Source organism: Myotis lucifugus, unplaced genomic scaffold (genome assembly GCF_000147115.1).
Source record: "Myotis lucifugus unplaced genomic scaffold, Myoluc2.0 scaffold_3, whole genome shotgun sequence".
In the NCBI taxonomy this organism is placed as follows: domain Eukaryota; kingdom Metazoa; phylum Chordata; class Mammalia; order Chiroptera; family Vespertilionidae; genus Myotis; species Myotis lucifugus.
The window spans coordinates 69,117-89,534 of record NW_005871051.1 but is presented as its reverse complement, the minus strand read 5'-3'; positions in this window follow the sequence as shown (position 1 = coordinate 89,534).

Here is a 20,418-nt window from a genome sequence, read left to right as displayed (position 1 = left end):
GCGGCTCCCGCGCTCGGGCTCCGGGCTCCGGCTCCGGCCTCCTTCGAGCAGAGGGGCGGCGGGGAGGGGACGCCGCCGCGGGCCTGCTCTCCAGCTGCCGAGGGAACCGGGAAGGTTTGCAATAAAAAGAAAAAGACTTTTTTTTAACGTGTGAGGTTCCCAATATAGTATTGCGAGGAGCACACCCCGCCAAGTCGGACTCCCCCCGAGACCGGCTTAAACGTAAAAATAAAGAGCGCGCTGGGCCCGCGGATCCGAGCGCCGGTGCGCCCCCGTCCTCGCCCCTGGAGGCGGGGGGGCCCGGGGCGCCCCGATGGCCAGGGGCCCCGGGAAGGTGGCTGCGACCGACCGCGTGGGTGGGGGCGGCAGGTGCAGGCGGTGGTGGAAAACTGGGGTTCACAGAGGACCTGCCTCGCCCATAGTGCCCCCTCCCACCGCAACCCCGGCTCTGCGGGGGGGGGGGGGTGCGGGGGGATGGGAGCCGACCGACCCAAGTGCAGCTTTGACAAGGGTCTTGCTTGCTGGTAACTTAATTCCAACCTCATCAACCCTCCTCAAAACCTGCCTATTTTGCTGGTTAACATTTTCCCTTTCCATGGTGTGGAAACCCGGCCGCGATAGAACAGTCCTGGGTGTGTTAAAAGAGGGTGCCCACGGCACGATGTAGAATTGAGTTTAGCCTGCATGAACTTTTCTAACCAAAGAAAGTATTCAAACACCTCCCAAAATGCATTAGACAATTGCCCGAAATCTGTTCTTCCTTCCTGTGCAAAGATGGGAAAATGAAAGATTCCCCAGTGTTGAGCGTTGTGTTGCTGAAGGGTGGGGAGCGTTCAGTGAAGGTGGAACCAGCGCAAATGCGGGCACAGTCCCGCTTAGGCGTCCACAGAGAAATCCAGCTCCATCGCGGCCACGCCCACATCCTGGCGGCCTCCGAGCATGCCCACTGCCGCGGGGACACAAGGCATTCTTTGAGATGGGAAATGCTTCACACCACATCTTGATGTTGGAGCAATGGGGGGTGTGATACCATTGAAAGAAAGAGATCTTATTCCAGTACCGAAGCTTTTTTCTTTTCTTTCTGGGAAAACGTTGTAGGAGTGAGTAATGCCACAATGGAACATACAGGATGTCCCCCCAAAATGTATACAGGCTTTCATAGCTGATAGCTGTTCAATGCAAATGAAGTGTATTTTAATAAGCACCGCCTTTATAATTACATTCAACGTGTGTATACATTTTGGGGGGACAGCCTGTATACTTACTTAAGCCTTTCTCCAGTGTTAGTAAAAGGCTCTGTGCGAGGTAGTTGTGTGGATATTTCAAATGAAGAAGCATGTTTGCTTCGCCCAATTCATCTCCTGAAGAAATCACTCCCTGAAGTTTGTCTCGGCCTAATTGTCCTGGTTTTGCATCTGTGGACCTTGTTCTGTTAAAGAGAACGTTGCTATAAAATAAAGACAGTTTCTGGGAAAGATGAAAGTTAAGTTGTCAGGCAATGAAGTCTGAAATGTCTTCTCTTCCGGTTATTCTCTGGATTCCTGGTGTTGTGCAAACATTGCTGGTTATGAGCAGTTAGAGGAAAATAACTTTCTTCCGCGAAGATGAACAATCAGTGATTCACAAGTCACAAAAGGAGCAGCTGTACCTGGACTGAGCCTCCCAGTAGACTTGTCCCCAGCCTGGGGAGAAATAAGGTTAAATCCTGTTCTCGAGTTGTATGTGTCTTTCCACCACTGACCATGAGGCTGAAGGGAAAGGTGTCAGGAAAGACACTGTTTCTTCTGCCTTGCAACTGGTTATTTCTGCAGGGAAACGCTGAAATCTCTCCTTGTTTGTTTGTTTGTTTGTTTGTTTGTTTGTTTTCTAAGCATGTTTAGATGGTGTGTTTTCCACATTAAGAATGGCATTTTTGCCCCTGGTTGGTGGGGTTCAGTGGTTAGAGCCTTGGCCCATGCATGCAAGGGTTGAAGGTGTGAAGGTTCCATTCCTAGGTTGCAGGTTTGATCCCTGGTTGTCCCCCCCCCCCCGCGCCCCCATCAGGGAGATAAACAATCTATGTCTCCCTCCCTCCCTTTTAATCTCAAAAATCAATGAAAAAAATATCCTTGGGTGAGGATTAACACAAAAAAAGAATGGCATTTTTGGCCCACTTTGTGGCGTCTTCAGTGTCCTTTGGTGCTGGAGCAGGTGTTGGGAGGAAGGAAAGTGAAGAAAAGATAAAATTTTTGGCTTGTAGGCATCCAATTCTGTATGACAACATGACAACACTTAATTCAATATGACTGCTCAAAAAGAGGCATTCACCAGTATCTGAGACAACTCGGATTCTTATGATCTCCTTACCACTTTTGTCACCCATCCCACCCTTAAAAACACCATCTCCATCCCTCGCGTGTGCGCGCACACACACACACACACACTCACACACACACGCACACACACACACCCCACACACACACACCCACACGCACACACGCACACACACACACACACACACACACCCCGTCTTCTCCCACTGCTAGGCCTCGTGGTTTGCAGAAGGAAAGCATTCCATCCTGTAAGAACAGTTATGGTGTCTATTCCATATTCTGTTCCATCCTGTAAGTGTATCTTATTCTTTTAAATTCAGAAAATATATGTTTAACAGGATTTAAAAAAATAATATTGTTAAAAATACTTCAATTATTAGTGCTTTTGCAAAAATAAGGAATTATTTAGACTTAAAAAAACATTTCCACATTGTGGAACTAAAAAAGTTTTTAGTAAAACTAATAATGTAGAAAGTTGGTAGTGGTTCTGACATTTGAGTGAAAATTTCACTGAAGGAACATTAATTTACTACTTTCAGAAAGACATATTACTTTAAAATGCTTCAGTGATTCAAAACAAAAGAACTCATAATTGACTTAAAATGTTCTCAGGAGAGAGAAAGAATAGCATGGCTTATGACCTACAAGATCTAAGATACAGTATAATTCTGTTCTCTTGTTCTGTTATTCCCTCAGAACAATGCTACACTTAATGGATTTTCTGCTCTATGTGGTGGAGGCCCTGCAATTAACTGAGTTATGTTCAGTATTCATATTACCAGAAATATAATTTAAAATTCTCACATTTTGTGATATGAAATTTAAAGCTTTGGATGTATATTGTAGATTTAAAATATTCAAATGTAGATGGTTGAGTGTCGACCTATGAACCAGGAGGTCATGGTTTGATTCCTGGTCAGGACACATGTCCGGGTTGCAGGCTCGATCTCCCAGTGTGGGGCGTGCAGGAGGCAGCCCATCGATGTTTCTCTCTCATCATTGGTGTTTCTATCTCCTTCTCCCTTCCTCTCTCTGGAATATAGATATTTAAAAGGGAGCAAGGCTATAGGGAGAGAGCATGGAAAAGAAGAGTCTTAGAATAAATGGGCAAGAGTTGGAAGAAAATGAGGAGAGATCGAAGGATGGAAAGAAGACAACCGCACTTGTGAGAAGCTGACTCAAATGGGCATGACTATTCAGGGAGAAGTAACAAACCAAAGAAAAAGGACCCAAGTACAGGACCGTCCTGAAGAGGGAAAAAAGAAGAGGCAGAGAAGAACCACCTTCACATAAATGCCTCTGGGCCATGAAAGTGTGCTCTGGTCCTGGGACAGGTGGCAGTGCTGGGATGGAGAGGCTGGGACAGATGCGCAGGAAGAACGGAGGAGAGCCGCCGTCGGCCAGCCTGTCCTCACCTGCAGAGAGCCTGCACGTATCCTTCAGGTAGACGGGAAGAAGTGGTGCATACATCAGGTGCAGGTGTACAACAGGAAAAGGAAAGACAATTAGAATGGGCTCAAAAACACCACGTGCTTTCACCATGCCAGCTAAGATATAAAGAAAGTGAGTATGTTAATAAAGAGTTGAGCTAATTGTCACCACAGATTACTCAACGCTGACTGCCTTCTAAGAGCCACACTTTGAAAGGACAGTGGTTGTGTTGTACAATAAGAGATTGAAAACTATTGAAACACAGGCAAATCAAACATGATTCTGCTCACATATAACTGCCAAGTAACATGTTTACAGTTTTAATTATATTTTTGTGCTTACCCAGATTTAGACATCATGACTCATCAGCTGGCCCAGTATTGGCAATAATATATAGTAGTCAAAAATTTTAAGGATCTTTCAATCTATTGCTATATTTTTTACCTCCTACTCTAAGAACAGTCTCTATTAATGAGAGTGAGAGTTCTTTCCAACTATAAAATATGTTCCTTAAATAAAAGTTCCCAGATTTCCCTGTTGTTGGTAAGGTTAGGGGCTGTTACGCAAATTGCTGGTAACAACCTTTAGAATGGCAGGTTGGTAAATTGAACCATGAGTTTCAAAATGTTCATGTGATTTGATCCAACAGATTCACTTCTAGAATATTATCCAAAGTTTACTAACATCTAAGAAGAGAATATTTATCACAACTTGATTTATAAATTGAAAAACCAAAACACTCAAAATTATGATTGTTGATTTATATTCCATCTTTTTGATGGAATATGTTCAATTAATATTTAATAGTATTGGGAAATGCTCATGGTAAAATATTACTGGTCAAAACAGAGCAGAACAGTCTATAATCTCTCTACCTAAGCAAATATGGCAGGAAATGCTACCAGTAGTTATCTCTGGCTGTTGATACTATAGATAATTTTTATTTTCTTTATGGTTTTCTAATTTTCAAAAATTTTAACCACAAACATGCATTAGTTTGAAAATCGGGAAATTTTTAAACGTTATTTTAAACAAAGATCTTACTTTAAAAGTGGTTTACAATAAAATGAAAATTAAGGCAAAATTGTACTATATTTACCTACTTGTTTGAAGAGGACAACAAAAATCAGGAACTCACCCAGCAAATAAATTGAGCCCTCGTAGGTAACAGTGTTGTAGAACCCGCGTGTACTGAGAGTCGACCACCTGTCAGATAGATGCAGACAAAGTTTGCCTGAACTGCTTTAATGTGTCGTTATGAATACAGTCATTTATTTTTCTGATGAATTGTCCAAGCAGGCATCCACTTCTATCTTCTTGCAGGTGCCCCTACTCCAGGGATTGCCCATCCCAAGGCTTTGTCATTCAGAGTGGCTTTAGTTCCTCGGGCTCCCACATCCAAACAGTGACAGAACTGGTGTCAGGCCAGCCTCTGATGTCACTGTTTCTCACTGGTCCTGTGTTGCCACCAAAACCGCAGTGCTGGTCGGTGCTGCTGGAGACCCTTTTGCAGGCCACTGTGGTCTTTAGGGGAAGACAGAGGAGTCACTGTCTCCAAGACCGCGCTTTCGGGGCTCAGCTCTCCTCATTTCACAAGCACAGCTGTCACCCAAGAGAGTGGGCTCCATGCTGGCCTTGTGCACCTCCAGGTCACCTCCCAAGAGTGTGGGCTCCATGCTGGCCTTGCTCACCTCCAGGTCAAACCACCCCTCTCCGCAGCCCTGGGATTCAACCACCAGCAATGGCTCTCTTTCTGTCACCCAAGAGTGTGGGCTCCATGCTGGCCTTGCTCACCTCCAGGTCACCTCCCAAGAGAGTGGGCTCCATGCTGGCCTTGTGCACCTCCAGACTCAAACCACCCCTCTCCGCAGCCCTGGGATTCAACCACCAGCAATGGCTCTCTTTCAGAACACGTTTTGGTAGATGTTAATCTTGTTTTACAGTATCTTTTCTGGCCTATATCCATTTTGAGTCATTCTCATTCCTGTTCTTCCAACCTCTCAGTTTGCCTAACAGTCGAGTTTCATTTGTGCCAGGACGGTTTGCCTTGCTGCGAAGGTCCCATGGCAGGCTGCCCAGATGCTGCTGATCCACATCCTCTGAGCACCAGGGCAGTCACACAAGGCCTCTGTGTGTCCCGCTGCTGCCCTGCCCTCCCACGCACGCATACTGTGGATGGGTAGGAGTTGAAGAACTGAACATGCCACCTTCCTTGTGTGCTAAGGTCAAGAAATAGGCAGGTTTCTTATAAGGTGGCATTTCTCAAGCAAGAATGAGCACTCACAAGCACATGGGCAATCTGAGGATAATTAGAGGCAGGGAAGGATGTAAAGAAGTCAGAACAGTCTAGGCTTCCCACACAGCACAGTGGCCTGCTTCCTAGGGGTCCTGTCTGAGAAGGAAGGGAGGACCAGGCAAGGCAGGTCCCCCAATGCTGCCTGGAGCAGTCCTCGCTCCTTTCTCTGCAGGGCCCCCAGGGATCTGGGCAGCGTCACCGGCTCCCCCTGCCCTTTTATTTTCCATCCCACTTCCTTCAGCTGCTGTCGCCTCCCTTTCAGGCCCAGCGTCCTCCTAATGTCTGAGCTTGTTTCCCGACAAGGAAGGGCATGACCTGATCCAAACCGACCCGGAGGTGTTGAGGTTGCACATGCCACTTCCCTGAAGATGTGCATGCTTGGGGATGATTTGTTTGTTCAACTATTAAGCACCTACTGAGGGACACAGACTAAGTCTATGTACTCAAGAGAATTTTAAAGGAGGACTCTCGTCCTGATTTCTGGTCTGGAAAGGGGAATGGACTGTGAAAGAACAGCTGCTCTACGTCATAAGATGTTCCTGGTCACACAGTGCAGGGAGCGAGGGTTCTGCCTTGGCTGGGACACAGGTGAAAGTCATGAGGCTTATAAGAAAGTGGCAAGTGGGCCTGGCTGGTGTGGCTCAGTGGTTGAGCATCGACCTACGAACCAGGAGGTCACAGTTTGATTCCCGGTCGGGCGGGGCACATGCCCTGGTTGCATGCTCAATCCCCAGTGTGGAAGGCAGCCCATCAATGATTCTCTCTCATCATTGATGTTTCTCTCTCTCCCTTTCCCCTCCTCTCTGAAATCAATAAAAATATTTTTTTAAAGAAAGTGACAAGTGGACAGGTCTTGAGGGATGACCTTAATAGAAAGACTCAGGAACGAGGAACATCTCTAGCAAGTACAGGGCCAATGAAACAGCATGGGGTATGAATAATGAATTAGGGCAATATCTATATTATAAAAACCCTGTGACCCTAATGCCATAACGACCAAAGACAGGTCACCAGGAGGCTGCATGCGCAGTGAGGCGAGTGCAGGTGGGCAGGGACTTGACTCTGGGTCTCATGGCACAGCAGGACTTGGGGGGGTCCCGCGGCACAACGGGGTCTGGGGTCCCAGGTCTCACGCGATTTCCCACAGGTCTGGGTCTCGTGCAATTTCACGGGCTGGGTCACTCGTTGTAAAATGACACAACTGGTTCCAAAGGACTTGAGAATGAAATGTGAAGAGGCCAGAGGTAGGAGGCGACGTTGCAAAGAACACCTTAGGCAATGGCCTCATATGACACTCTAAGCAGCGTGGATTTCACCCTGTCACCGTGGTTCCCACCTCCAGAGAATGTAAGAATCAAGCTGGTAGTGTTAGACCTCAGAATAGTAAAGATGAGGGAGGAGGGAGGTGATTGGAAAGATTTCTGAAGTGCCAACAGAGCTCTCTGTCTTGTCCTTGGCATGGTTATATGGACGCTCACTTTGTAAGAACTTCCTGTACTGCATATTTATGTTTCCACTACTTTGTTTCATGTGCGTTATTCTTCTCATTGTTAAAAAAAAAAAAAAAGTTTTTTTAAAAAATCAAGCTGGGTAATTTCTTGAAAACACAGATTCCAGACCCTCTCACAGTCATTAGGGTTGAGGAAGCCGGGTCTAGGATAAGGAATCTGCCTTTTTAAACAATTATGTTAGAGGATCTGAAGCCACAGGGACCCCTAGACCACACTTTCAGAGCACTGCTGGGGCTGGTGGGGAGTTACCCAAAAGGTTTAAGCGAGAAATTAAGAACAAAAGCTTTGCCTGTCCGTCTGCGCTGGACGAGGGAGAGGAAGCTGAGGATGGCCACCATCTTGGGCCTGATAGCATCTGTGTGCCCTGGGTCCCCTCCCCTTTGTGCTCTTGAAGGAGGCGTGACAAGTAGGTGCCAATGATTTATAAGAACTAATGTATTATTTGAGATGTGTTTTTATTGGGAGATTCCTTAAATAGGAAAAAAATCGACCTGAGTGCATTCATTTCTAATAGTTGAATTTAAGGTACAGAGCAAAGCCCTGGAGTAGATATTCTTGGGCAAGGAACAACTTTCTAGAATTTTTAAATGAGGGCATTCTCAGCCTATGAGTAATGGTTGTTCAGCTCCTGACCCACCATCATTATGCCATGTGCTTAGTGATGACAGATATGCATGGATGTGGCTAAATTCTTTTTCTTGTGCCCTTTACAATCAGAGGGATATTTTTGTGACATAAAGCAACTAACATGGTATTCTTCCAACCCCTAATCCCTAGGGGGCGCGGGGGGATGACAAATTCTGTCGCAAAGTTGTTTTTTCTTCAGTGTTCACAGAGTTGGAAAGAGAAAGAGGAAACGGCTTGGCGTTGAACAGGGAATGGGAAAGTCCAAAACTCCGACACAGAGTTAGCGCAGACTTTTCCCTCATAATTGAAGGTACTGAGGAAATGCCAGGAGGCTTTTTAGTTGCCATGGTTATTAACTTCTTTATAACCAGAGTGCATCCATTCATCAGATCAGCAAAACTTTCAAAGGCTGACAACACAGTGTCGGCTAGGATTAAGAACACAGGGACTCATGTACTTTTTTAAAAAAACTTAATCTTTATTGTTGAGATTATTACAGATGTCCCTCTTCCCCCCCCCCCCCCCCCCGCCCCCATAGCTCCCCTCCACCCAGTTCCCACCCTGCCCAGGCCCTTGCCACCCTATTGTCTGTGTCCATAGGTAATGCATACATGCATATAAGGTCTTTGTCTATTCTCTCCCCACACCCCTCCGACACCCCATTTCCTCTGAGAATCGTCAGTCCACTCCCTTTCTATGCCCTGATTCTATTCCATTCACCAGTTTATTCTGTTCATCAGATTTTTTATTCGTTTGATTTTTAGATTCAATTGTTGATAGACACATATTTATTGCCACTTTGTTGTTCATATTTTTTATCTCTACCTTTTTCTTCTTCTTCCTCTTCTTAAAGAATACCCTTCAGCATTTCATATAATACTGGTTTGGTGGTGATGAACTCCTTTAGCTTTTTCTTGTCTGTGAAGCTCTTTATCTGACCTTCAATTCTGAATGATAGCTTTGCTGGGTTGAGTAATCTTGGTTGTAGGTTCTTGCTATTCATCACTTTGAATATTTCTTGCCACTCCCTTCTGGCCAGCATAGTTTCTGTTGAGAAATCAGCTGACAGTCCTATGGGTGCTCCCTTGTATGTAACTAACTGTTTTTCTCTTGCTGCTTTTAAGATTCTCTCTTTGTCTTTAGCCCTTGGCATTTTAATTATGATGTGTCTTGGTGTGGTCCTCTTTGAGTTCCTCTTATTTGGAGTTCTCTGTGCTTCCTGGACTTGTAAGTCTATTTCTTTCACCAGGTAGGGGAAGTTTTCTGTTATTATTTTTTCAAATAGGTTTTCAATGTCTTGTTCTCTCTCTTCTTCTGGCACCCCCATAATTCAGATATTGGTATGCTTGAAGTTGTCCCAGAGACTCCTTACACTATCTTCATATTTTTTGTTTCTTTTTTCTTTTTGCTCTTCTGGTTGGGTGTTTTTTGCTTCCTCTATTTCAAATCATTGATTTGATTCTCAGGATCCTCTACTCTACTGTTGAATCCCTCTATATTATTCTTTATTTCAGTCAGTGTATGCTTAATTTCTGACTGGTCCTTTTCCATTTTTTTTTTTTTTTTTCTTTGGCATTCTCACTAAGATCCTTGAAAGTCTCACTAAATCCCTTGGAGATTTCTAGAAGATTCTTGAGTAATCCTATAATCGTGGTTTTGAACTCTATATCCAGTAGATTGCTTTCTTCCATTTCTTTCATTTGTGACATGTTTCTTTGTCTCCGCATTTTGGCTGCTTCCCTGTGTTTGTTTCTATGTATTGGATAGAGCTGCTAAGTCTTCTTGAGTTGATAGAGTGGCCTTGTGTAGTAGGTGTCCTATAGGGCCCAATGGCTCAGCCTCCCCAGTCACCTGAGCTGGGAGCTCTAGGTGCACTCCTTTGTGGGCTGTGAGCACAGTCTTGTTGTAGTTGAGACTTGATTGCTGTTGGTATCACTGGGAAGAATTGACCTCCAGGCCAATTGGCTGTGAAGACCAGCTGTGACTATAGTGGGAGAGCTGCTTTGCAGGAGACACCCCTGTGGAGCAGGACTTGCTTCAGTGGGGCTTTGGTGCTCACTGAGACTGCCCCTTGAGTGTGTTGCTTGTGGATGTGTAGAGTTGTAATCTGGTATGGTCTGACACTGACCACTGGGTACACTGGCTTTTGCGTCTCCAGGGAGGTGCAAAGTCAGCCACTGCCTGGGGCCACCCAGCAGGAGCTACAGAGAGATCTGCAGATTCCTCCTCTGTATCAGATTTGGAAGTGCTCAGATGAGGCCCAGCTGTGAAGCAAGGCAGGCTGGTGCTCATGCTGGGTCTTGGGCCTTTTGATAGATTTTCGGCTCCCTGACCCAGCTGTAGCTTGTTTGACAGGTTTTTAGCCTGAGAAAGGGCAGGCCATTCATATGCAAAAGCAATTGCCCACAGCTTGGGTGGGGTTGTAAATTGGGTGGGGTGGGGTCTCAGGGAATCACCAGGCGGAGCAAACAGAAATGGCTGCCAGTCAGCCCTGCCGGGGAGGTCCCAGCACAGGAACAATGACTGCTGGAAGAAAGCACCCGCGAGTTCCTGCCCTGATGCCAGATAGTCCAGTTTCTCCTTGTATATGTCTGGGTCCCCCAGAGCCTCACCTGGAGCTCAGAGGAAGCAGAAGCTTGTAAGTTCAGTTTGTGATGCTGGCCTTTTTGTTTCTTTAAATATATTTTATTGATTTTTTACAGAGAGGAAGGGAGAGGGATAGAGAGTTAGAAACATCGATGAGAGAGAAGCATCGATCAGCTGCCTCCTGCACACCCCCTACTGGGGATATGCCCGCAACCAAGGTATGTGCCCTTGACCGGAATCGAACCTGGGACCTTTCAGTCCCCAGGCCGACGCTCTATCCAGTGAGCCAAACCAGCCAGGGCAGTGATGCTGGCCTTTTAAGAGGAGCAGCTGGGTCTCCAGCAGCCTGTGTGTCACTCAGCCCCAATCCGCACTGGTTTTTACAGCCTGTAGTTCTTACTGCCCGTAGGGACATCTTTCCCCAGCTCTGGGACCCTCGGCTAGGGGTCTGGTGTGGGGCTGGGACACCTTGCTCCTCCAGGAGGCCTCCACAGAGGTGATCTCCCTCCTAATTAAAAAAGCAGCCCACGTGGGTGCCGGACCAACCCATCCTGCACCTCCCCACCTCCTACCAGTCTCAGTGTGCTTTCTTCTTTACTTCTCTAATTGTAGGACTTCCATTCAGCCAGCTTTCCAGTGGTTCTGGATGATGGTTGTTCTGTATTTTAGTTGTAATTTTGATGTGGTTGTGGGAGACGGTGAGTACAGGCATTTGCCTACGCTGCCATCTTGGTTCTCCAGAACTCATGTACTCTTGGCAAGAATTAGTCAAGTGAAAGATGTGCATACCCTTGGACCCTGAAAGCGTACTTCTAGTTATCCTCAGAGCAACTCTCTTACATGTGACCAAGGAGATAATATTTACAGCAGCACTGATTACAATGGTAAAAAATTGGAAACAGCCTACATTAGATCAAGAGAAGAATTCATAAGCAATTCGTGATCAATTTATACAATGGATATAGCCATGGAAATAAATTAAAAAGATCTAGCCCAGCTGGTGTGGCTCAGTGGTTGAGCATCCACCAAGGTTCGATTCCCAGTCAGGGCACATGCCCTGCTGCAGACTCAATCCCCAGTGGGGGGCGTGCAGGAAGCAGCCAATCAATGATTCTGTCTCATCATTGATGTTTCTATCTCTCTCTCCCTCTCCCTTCCTGTCTGAAATCAATAAAAATATATTTTAAAAAATGATCTACATACCTTTCATGGAAGAATCTTATAAATATGATGCAAAAAAAAAAAAACATGTTGCAGATGAATATGTAAAATATGATGCAATTTTTATCCAGGTTGAAAACTTGCAAGTACTGTTGTTGTATGGGAAATTACCTTGCTGCAACAGAAGCCTGTAAGTGTAATAACAGGCAGGCTATCCAAGAGATCACAGAAAAGCTTACAGACCACAACGATGTGCTTAAATCACATGGTTTATTAACTCAATTGAAAACACACGGCAAGAAGCAAGGTGAAAGAGACGGGCTAGGTTAACACCTGTAAGACGTGGTGTACGCAGGATGAAAGATGGCGCTGCCTGAGTCCTCAGTCCTGTCTCTCTTCCTTGATAAGGGTTTGCTTGCAAGGACCAGAATGGAGATTTAAGCAAAGTGGCCCAACATGTAGAAGGTGCCTAGGGTCAAAACATAGTTACTCTATAGGCTTGCGAGAAAGTGCATCGCTTACCAATTAGCCCCATGAACACCTATGGATTTTCTTTGGCATTCCTTGTGCAGAGATACGAGGACCCAATATTTGGCCCAATTAAGACCTCTTAATTAGTGAATGCCTATAATTCTCACGTATCTTTGGTGTGTCATGAATATTTGATGATTCACAGCCTCATATATATTTAGTGTATCATGACTACTAGGTGTCTCTTGCTCTTCCCATCTCTTTCTAATTATGTTCATTGCTCTACTTACTTTATCTATGGCTAACATATCTCAGTGGTTATCAACTTATTCTCTTTTTTTAATCTATTTTTATTGATTTCAGAGAGGAAGGGAAAGGGAAAGAGAGATAGGAACGTCAATGATAACAGAGAATCATTGATCAGCTGCCTCCTGCACGCCCCACACTGGGGATCAAGCCTGCAACCAGGCATGTGGTCTGACCAGAAATTGAACTGTGACCTCCTGGTTCATAGGTTGATGCTCAACCACTGAGCCACACTGGCTGGGCAACTTATTCTTATTAACATGTCGTATGGATTTTGCCTGTTTCTATTTTCTTTGATTCGTAATTTCATTTTTTCTCCCTATATATTTATTTCTCTTAGCAGAATTGAATTTTTAAAATAATTCAGGAAACACAAAGTATAAATGCATGTGTCATATGGTTTCAATATAAAATAAATACTTGGAAAGAGTCATTCCCAAGTTCAGGATTTGACTCACAATGGTGGCGAGGGAAAGAGATATGTTCAGGAAGGGCTTCATGGGGCTTTAATTATATTGGCAGTGTTTTCTTTCTTAATATGGATAGTGGATGTTTGGGTATTATATGATTTATAATATTTTATATCTGAACTTTTTCCAAATAAATTTAAGAAAAGTTTGAAATAAATACCTGGTATCTTACATGTAATAGGCACTGATACTCATTATTTTGATTTTAAAGAATGTGACTGGGCTAACTAAATTGATACATCATCTTTCTATTGCTGGTGCATACATATATTTTTCAACAAATATTTACTGGGTACGTACTATTTGCAAGGAAGGCATTGCACCAGTTAGCATGGAGGATGAGAAGTTGAGTAAAACAAAATTCATACTTTCAAGTAAGAATTACTTTCAAGCCTGCGGGTTAGTCGGGGCTTGAGACGACTACAAAAATATGAACAATACAAGGACATAATAACAGAAGTGCTTTTAGAGAGCTACAGCGTGCCCTTCGGAGCGAAGGATGCGTTCAGAACTTCACCTGTAAGAGAGAAGTACATGCAATCTGGGCCATGGAGGGAAAAAGCAACAGGCAAATAGAGTGAGGAAAGCATTCCAGGAGAAGGAAGCACAGTGGACAGAGAAAGGAGGGTTTGTTCGGAGAGCAGCAGCTTGGCCAAGTTGTTGTGTCAAGGGTGAGTACGGGAGAGCAGTGCAAGAGGGGTTCAGGGAGGTAAGTTAGGACAAGAATCCTTCCACCCAACATCTGTGGTCGGGATTATGGATAATTTAAATTTTTCTATTTGTAATATTCAACATAGTCTACAGTGACCACAATGACCACATATTATAGTGACCACAAAACGGATCCCTGATGAAGTGGTTGGGTATTGTGAGCATGGCACTCTGACCATCTGTAAAGGCAGGGACAAGCAGTCTCCCTGCTGTGTTTGAGATTATGAGGGTAGCCTGACCGAAGCCCATCATCCGAGAACAGCAATGAAGCCCTAAAATGAAATTACCTTTCGGAATGGGTTGGTGTTCTGGCAGGAACGTAAGAGCCTAGACATTCTTGGAGGAAGCATGGCACACAGCTAAGCTGGAAGTTCTTGGGGTCCCAGCCACCTTGGCCCAATGCTGTGCCTTCGGGGGAAATGGTGATTATCGTTGAGGGACTTGGAGAGAGATCTAATTGCAGACCCCAGGTCAGCCCTTCCCCACCCCCCCCCACCTCATCCCCCACCCCCAGGCAGGGGCCAGAACCAGGAAGGGCACTACCACAGCATGGGCTGTGCCCAGAAAAGGGTCTAGACCTTTTCTCTCTAGGTCAGTTCCTCTAGACCTGGCACTGGAAACACAGCTCACTCTGTCCCCTTTGGATTGAGACCCAGGGGTCTTCAGACAATTCGGGGAGAATCTACATTAGACTTCCTGTCAATAGGGCAAGTACAGATCTAAGAAATTAATTCTAAAAATGAAAGTTATGACTATAGCAATAAAATGTTTTTGTAACTTAAGTCATACACTATTGATCTATATTATCCAAATATTCTAAAATAAATGTGTTAATTTATATTCAGATAAAGTTACTTTTATAAGTCCTATTCCAAATACCAAGTTTCTTAAAAACACAATATATGATCTTTGGTGCATAATCAATATAAAAGTAGTAAAAATATTAATATACAGATTTCCATGCATTAACCTTATAAAATCAACTTGATATTATAACTGACCTTTGACTGCCTCAAATAAGGCTTGTTTCCCTGACAAAAAGGACTTTGCCATATTCTCCATGTAGACAGCCTGGCTCAGCATGGTCATATCAAAGTTGTGTGACCTGATCCACACAACCAGCGGAGGGCAGTTAAATTGTGTGCAAGTCGCCTGGTTGGGTATGTAAGTGTCTTGGAAGACACTGTTTCTTTCTCACCCAACATCTTCGAAAGAATTTAAGTCAGTCAGACCTTTAAAATTCTTGAGATTTGTGTAGTTGACCAGCATGCTTGGCCTCTTGAAACATTAAACCAATAAGATGTGCCAAGGAGTGTTATCATTTCGTAGTCAGCACTGAGGTTCTCATTGGGAGTGATGCTGAGGAAGACTGGATTCTTCCACCAGCTACATCGGGGAATATGGTCCATTCTACTTCCCCAACTTCCCCCCTACACTGAAAGCCCCCGGGAGGCAGGGACGTGTTCCTGATGGCTTTCCAACCTTGAGCGTTTGACCTGGTACCGAGCATATAGCCGCTGCCCAGTGGATATTTGGTGCATTGCTTTTTTTTTTTTTTTCCCAGGAAGGGGTAGTTGGCAGGGTCAGGCGCAGCTAGGAGGGAGGCTCTGCATCATCCTGGGTCAGAAACAAACCTTCTATAGCAGATGTCATATGATGACTCCTGGGTTCTCATTTGTAGTTCAGATTCTTGAGATTTGGACAATTGAACTTGACGAAAGGATTACACTTGTGCTTTGTTATCAGGAAACTTGTGAAGTCAATGTCTTAGGAAAGACTTTTCATTGCACATAAGAAAAATGAACTTCAGGCCAAGGGTGGAGGCAGCCCAGTCTCCTGAGGGACCAGAACCAGGAGCCGGGAAGCCTGTAGGGAGCCAGGAAGCATGCTCTTCTCTCTGAGATTTATTGTTTCCCCCTCTGTCTTTTGCAGGTGTTTGCACTGCCTCGGGGCACACCCCCCCAACACTGCTGATCCACAGCCCAGTACAGCTTTCTGTCGGGGAAACGAGGACAGACCAGGTGAGCCTTTCTGTCTCAGACCCAGACTTCTGTGAGAGACTCTGATCAGCCGGCTCAGGCACGGGGATGCTCTTCACTCAGTATTTTATGTGATAACAGGCGGAGGTAACAGGCTTTACAGAACTGATGTTCTATTTTTCAAAGAAAAATGTGCATTATATACATACAGGGTGGGGCAAAAGTAAGTTTACAGTTGTTCCTATGGAAAATAATACAGCCCTAGCCGGTTTGTCTCAGTGGATAGAGCATCAGCATCTGGACTGAAGGGTCCAAGGTTCGATTCTGGTCAAGGGCACATGCCCAGGTTTCAGGCTCGAGCCCCAGTGGGGGGCGTGCAGGAGGCAGCTGATCAATGATTCTCTCTCATCATTGATGTTTCTATCTCTCTCTCCTTCTCCCTTCCTCTCTGAAATCAATAAAAACATATTACAACAACAACAACAACAATAATAATAATAATACAAGAATAATACAAGGATAAACTGTGTTTCATGTATTCACAACTGTAAACCTACTGTGCTCGCCCTGCATGTAGCCCACGCTGGTGGAACTCATGCTATGCTGTTGGGCTCTGTGGTCTCAGAAGCGTTGGAGGTCTCCTTTCCTGAAGGGTGGGGAGTAGGGACAGACGGGCCTCCCGCGTCGGTTCCGTCTCTCTGGGCACCTAGACCACTTCCCCTGACGTCCGCTTTAAGAGGAGACTGAATCTGCCCAGCCTGCCTCGCAGCTGGATCTGCTGGGCCCAGCCTCTTCTCCAAGCCCTTCCAGTTAGCGAAGGGTGAAGAGTCTAACATGGAGTAAATAATGTGCAGGAATCCAGTGGTGTCAGAGGAGCCAGACCAAAGTCAGGCAGTGACACTAGGACTTCAATGACAACCAGGAACACGAGGCGTTGCAGCTGCCCGGGGAGCAGCTGGTGGGCTCCCGGGGAGGCCGTGGCAGCAGGGTCCCAGCTGGGAAAGGGGCGCCAGGGCAGGTGGCAGTGACCCCGTCCTGGCGGGCTGTTTCTTCTTCTTTTATTTTTATTGATTTCAGAGAGGAAGGGAGGGAGAGAGATGACAGAGAATCATGGATCGGCTGCCTCCTGCACGCCCCACACTGAGGATTGAGCTCGTAACCCGGGCATGTGCCCTGACCGGGAATGGAACCGTGACCTTCTGGTTCATAGGTCGATGCTCAACCACTGAGTCACGCCGGCTTGGGCCCCAGCAGTCTGTTTCATTCTGCTTAATAGGTTGTCACATGGATTGAAAAACGTACGTCTAAATCTATTTCTGGCTTCTCAATGTGTGAAGGAAACACGTAACTTTATTTTTTCATTTTTGTCGAGTTAAAGACAGAGACAGATGCCCTCAAAATGTATGCATTCCATAAGGAGTTCCTATTCTTTGGCTGTGCATCTTGGGAAGCAAAAAATCAAGGACAAATAGGTCACCCCTCTAAGTTTCCCGCAGGACTGTGGCAATAAAAAGGCTGAAGTCAGCACTGGTAACTAATGGAGATGAGGGAGATAAACCCAGAGAAGATGTTCACATTTTTTTTAAAAGAACTTTTAAAGGGAAAACAATGAAGTAAGCGTTGATGTAACATAAATATGATGTTAATTGTTAAATGTCAAAAGTACTGCAGATATAAATAACTGTTTAAAATAGAAACCATGTGAACACGTGTACAAATTCCCTCCCCAGAGGTGTTTGGAAATCTTCAAAGCCTAATATCCTTTTGTGAATGATCAGTCAGAGTACATTGGGAATGAAGGAAATCTGAAAAAAATAAGAACACATTACCAATCCCAGATATATTCCTGGGAGGGGGTGTTAGGATACATTTAACTTCAACTCTAGTGATATCAAAGAGATATCAAAGAACATCTTATAAAACAAAATACTGTGGACATTATTTATTAAAAATATAGTTTTGAGCCCGGCCTCTGTGGCTCAGTGGTTGAGGGTGGACCCATGAACCAGGAGGTCATGGCTCAATCCCCAGTGTGGGGCATGGGAGAGGCAGCCGATCAGTGCTTCTCTCTCATCATTGATGTTTCTAGCTCTCTTTCCTCCTCCCTTCCTCTCTCTGAAATCAATAAAAACATTTTGAACGCATCCTATTTTCCAAGCCTTGTGCCAGGCATGGGGGATATGCTGGTAAATAAGATGGATGCTGTCCCCACACATCTGTCCCTGCCCAAATAGCTACATGGGACCCAAGAGATTAGTCAAGACTTTTATTTTACAGCTGAGGAAACTGAGGCCCAAAATGTCACAGAAGGGAAGCTGACTATGTTCTTGGCCTTTCCATTTTTGCAATCTAAAAGCAGCATCTCTTATCTTATAGATCCTTCAAAAGTTCTCAAATTGTATCCCATATAACAAATGTAGCTATTAATCCATTTCAAAAATACTCTTTATATAGGTTTTCAATATTCCTATGCATTTCTGGAAATAAAACAGGAAATCAAGTGAAAAAATAGCAAGGTCCAATTTTCAATATCTAATCCAGTGGGTTTTTTTTTTTTTTTTTTAGAAAGTGTTAGCCATATGATTCCTGTTACCATCAAAAACAATCATACTGTGTGATACAGACCATCTGTTTAGGATATGGCAGACACACTTGGAAAATCCAGAATAATGAGATCTCAAATCCATCATTTGTTAGAGACGTTATTGGTCCAAGAAGATGCCCTTTGGGTCCTCTGTGCTGAGGCGTCATTAGATGGACCAGCCAGACCTCACACCTACCTGTGCTCTACATCTCACGTCATAACTGCGTGTCCCTTGGCTGGCTGACCTGGGGTTGTACTGTGCTGTTGGCACAGTGCTGGCCGCCCACAAGGGCGTGGTGACAATCGCTGAAGTAAATGCCATACAGCATTCTGAGCAATTCAAAAGGGATGCTGGCCAGCTACCCCAAGTCATGGCACACCCACAGGTACCGCTCCTTTTGTAATATGCTCTTCATATGGCAATAGAAAGGGCTTCCTCAGGGACATTTGAATGTCGCTGTGTGTTTCATTCCATTTGTTATTCACTCTACCTTTTCTATTATTTTCAGAATATTAACCTGGCACTAAACGGGGCCTATTAGCAATGTAATAATTATACATATGTCACCATGCTTGAAAAGGGAAGTATGTGGATCTCTAGAGGTTTCCTGTCTGTTAGTCTCTGACAAAAATGAATTTGGTTATGATGTCCTATCTGAATGGGAATCATTTGGCCATGGACTCAGATATGTTGGAAACACATGTTTGAGAATCTATTTGGCTAAATGACTTGAATTGAAGCCTCAAAATTTTTAAAAAAGAAAGAAAGAGAAGAAAAGCACAACTAAACACAAGCTCAATGCAAAGAGCCGGTGGCATTGGAGCTGTCAGGGATGACGTGACCTAAACCATCACAGATTGGTTTCTGTACAGTTCTCTTTATTTCTCTTCCTCTTTTTCTTCCTTTCTTTTTTTAAATAACAGGTTAATTGAGATGTAATTCACATACCAAAAGTTTACCTTTCCAACACGTGCAATTCAGTGTTTTTCATATATTCACAAAGCTGTACCTCAGTATACATTCCACAGCATGTTCATGACCCCAGAAAGAAACCCATTAGCAGTCATTCCTCATTTCCCTCCCAGAGCCCCTGGCAACTACTGATCTCCTTCCTGTCTCTGTGGATTTGCCTGTTCTGGACCCTTTATGTAAATTGAATCATGCATATGTGTGCTTTATGTCTGACTTCTTTCACACAGCATGCTTTCAAGGTTCATCCATCTCCATTAATATTCTAGTGTGTGTGTGTGTGTGTGTGTGTGTATTACATTTTGTTTATCCATTCATCAGTTGATGGACACTTGGGGTCTTTCTCCTTTGTAGCTGTTATGAATAATGCAGCTATGAATATTCATGTGCAGATTTTGTGTGGAGTGTGTTTTCAAGTCTCTTGGATGGATATCGATGACGAGAATTGCTAGGTCAGATGGTACTCTATGTTTTACTTTTTGAGGAACCGAAACTGTCTTCTGAAGCAACTGTGTCATTTTCATTTCCACCAACAAAGAATAAGGGTTACATTCCTTTACCTCCTTGTCCACTTTGTCCACATTTTTTATGATAGGCCATCCTAGTGGGTGTGAAGTGGTATCTCATTGTTTTGATTTGCATTTTTTCTAATGATTAATGATGTTGAGCATCTTTCATGTGATTGTTGGTCATTGGTATATCTTCTTTAAAGAAATATTTATTCAAGTCCTTTGCTTATCTTTAAATGGATTATTTTTCTTTTTATTATTGAATTTTAAGAATTCGTTATATATTCCGATACAAGTCCCTTATCAGATACGTGATTTACAAATGTTGTGTCCCATTCTACAGGTTGTTTTTCCACTTTTTTGAAGTGAAGCACAGGAGTTTTGAATTTTGATGATGTCTATCTTTTGTTTTTATTGCTTGTGTTTCTGGTGACATGTCTAAGAAACCATTGCCTAATCAAAGATTTATTCCTATGTTTTCTTCTAAGGGTTTT